The sequence below is a fragment of the Ascidiella aspersa genome, chromosome 5, assembly GCF_963924565.1.
Source record: "Ascidiella aspersa chromosome 5, kaAscAspe10.2, whole genome shotgun sequence".
NCBI lineage: Eukaryota > Metazoa > Chordata > Ascidiacea > Phlebobranchia > Ascidiidae > Ascidiella > Ascidiella aspersa.
Genome location: NC_139451.1, coordinates 14,703,828 through 14,706,327, shown reverse-complemented (window position 1 = coordinate 14,706,327; position 2,500 = coordinate 14,703,828). Strand labels below are relative to the sequence as shown.

Below are 2,500 nucleotides of genomic sequence, written 5' to 3'. Positions count from 1 at the left end.
GCCCGAACGGCGGGCCGACGGACACGCGCGCCTATAGTACCCGACCGAGGCCGGGTTACCTTGCGCGCGGCCTTCTCGCCGCCGTCCAGACGGTCGCGGCCTTCGCCCGGCGCTAGTGCGCTGGTCCCCGATCGGGCGGCGCCGCCGGCGGCCCGTGAGGGTCCGCACGACAACGTCGCCGACAGGGGGCCGGCTGAAAGCGACCGGGCGACCCGACAGGCCCTCCCGTTTGCCTCTCGACGGTTTCACGTACTCTTTAACTCTCTCTTCAAAGTGCTTTTCAACTTTCCCTCACGGTACTTGTTCGCTATCGGTCTCGTGACCGTATTTAGCCTTAGATGGAGTTTACCACCCGCTTTGGGCTGCATTCCCAAACAACCCGACTCTGGGAAGACGCCGTAGCGCGCCCGCCTGTCGCCGCCATGGGCCTGACACCCGCTCTGGGAAAAGGCCTCGATCAGAAGGACGCGGGCGACCGGCGAAGCGCGCCGTGACGAATTCCGTACGCCACAATTCCGCGCACTCCAAAAGCGCGCGGATTCGGCGATGGGCACATCCCGCTTCACTCGCCGTTACTGAGGGAATCCTCGTTAGTTTCTTTTCCTCCGCTTAGTAATATGCTTAAATTCAGCGGGTAGCCTCGTCCGACCTCAGGCCGAAAGTAAGGACCGGGACTATTCTTCCCGTTCCGCGCTCGCCGTCGGCGCCGCGCGCCGCCGCGCACCTCGATTCCCGCCCTTGAGCCGCCAGCCGTTGGCCTCTTCGAGGTCGACTCGCCGCCGCCGCGCGGGATTCTGGTCGCGATCGTCGCGCATCGTGCCGTGCTGTCTTGAGCGGGACGGGCGCTCGCGCGTCCGACGCCGCAGCAGCCGCGCGGAGAAATCCCCGCGCGGAACGTTTGCAACGCGACCCTGAGGCGGGCGCGGCCCCGGGATTGACCCGAGGCCGCAATTTGCGTTCAGAACGTCGATGCTCAATGTGTCCTGCAATTCACACTAATTCACGCAGCTAGCTGCGTCCTTCATCGACTCACGAGCCGAGTGATCCACCGCCAAGAGCCATCCACGATTGTTTCGCTCGCACAGTGCCTCGCACTAAAGGGTGACAAAATATACCGCGCCGAGCGGTCGGCCAGGCCGACGCTTGAAGCCGGAGCGCGCGGCACCGCGGCACTCGACGCGCAAACATTACCGGGTGACCGAATCGCCGGCCGGCGCGCCGCTCCTCGCGGGTCGGGCGCCGGGTAGCAAAAACTTTTTCTCTCGCTTGTCCGAGTTTCGCGTTCGCCGAAGCGTTTGCGAGACCGTTAATGATCCTTCCGCAGGTTCACCTACGGAAACCTTGTTACGACTTTTACTTCCTCTAAATGATCAAGTTAGATCGTCTTCTCGGACGCCGGCTCGACCGTTGCCGGCCGCGCCAGGTCCAATCGGAGGACCTCACTAAACCATTCAATCGGTAGTAGCGACGGGCGGTGTGTACAAAGGGCAGGGACGTAATCAACGCGAGCTAATGACTCGCGCTTACTGGGAATTCCTCGTTCAAGGGAAATAATTGCAATTCCCTATCCCTAGCACGACCGGGGTTCAGCGGGTTACCCAGACCTGTCGGCCAAGGCGAGCACATGCTGATCCGGTCAGTGTAGCGCGCGTGCGGCCCCGAACATCTAAGGGCATCACAGACCTGTTATTGCTCAATCTCGTGTGGCTAAACGCCACTAGTCCCTCTAAGAAGTTAGACGCCGACCGATTGGGTCGCGTAACTAGTTAGCAAGCCAGAGTCTCGTTCGTTATCGGAATTAACCAGACAAATCGCTCCACCAACTAAGAACGGCCATGCACCACCACCCACAGAATCAAGAAAGAGCTCTCAATCTGTCAATCCTCACTGTGTCCGGGCCGGGTGAGATTTCCCGTGTTGAGTCAAATTAAGCCGCAGGCTCCACTCCTGGTGGTGCCCTTCCGTCAATTCCTTTAAGTTTCAGCTTTGCAACCATACTTCCCCCGGAACCCAAAGACTTTGGTTTCCCGCAAGCTGCCGGAGAGGTCGTAAAACTAACGCCCCCCGATTGCTAGTTGGCATCGTTTATAGTCAGAACTAGGACGGTATCTGATCGTCTTCGAACCTCTGACTTTCGCTCTTGATTAAAGAAAACATTCTTGGCAAATGCTTTCGCAGTCGTTCGTCTTGCGCCGATCCAAGAATTTCACCTCTAACGGCACAGTACGAATGCCCCCGTCTGTCCCTCTTAATCATTACCTCGCGCTCCGAAAACCAACAAAATAGAACCGAGGTCCTATTCCATTATTCCATGCACCATTATTCAGGCGAATCGCCTGCTTTGAACACTCTAATTTTTTCAAAGTAAACGTTCCGGCCGCCGCCGACACTCAGTCAAGGGCACCGGCGGAGAACCGGAGGTGAGGCCAGGACGGCCAGTACACGCCTTGCGACGGACCGGCCGCCTGCGCCCAAAATCCAACTACGAGCTTTTTAACCG

At 58.9% G+C, this 2,500-nt stretch overlaps 1 non-coding gene and 2 pseudogenes across 1 annotated transcript; all 3 read right to left on the bottom strand.

The window, feature by feature from the left end:
- The window catches only part of LOC146144971 (large subunit ribosomal RNA), a 3,679-nt pseudogene extending 3,021 nt beyond the window's left edge, over positions 1-658 (bottom strand).
- Positions 659-906: 248 nt separating this feature from the next.
- On the bottom strand, positions 907-1,060 carry LOC146144970 (5.8S ribosomal RNA). The gene has a single exon (XR_014499143.1). It is a non-coding gene; the product is annotated as a 5.8S ribosomal RNA (ribosomal RNA).
- A 255-nt stretch (positions 1,061-1,315) lies between these two features.
- LOC146144969 (small subunit ribosomal RNA) lies at positions 1,316-2,004 on the bottom strand (annotated as a pseudogene; the record flags this gene model as incomplete).
- Positions 2,005-2,500: the final 496 nt, after the last annotated feature.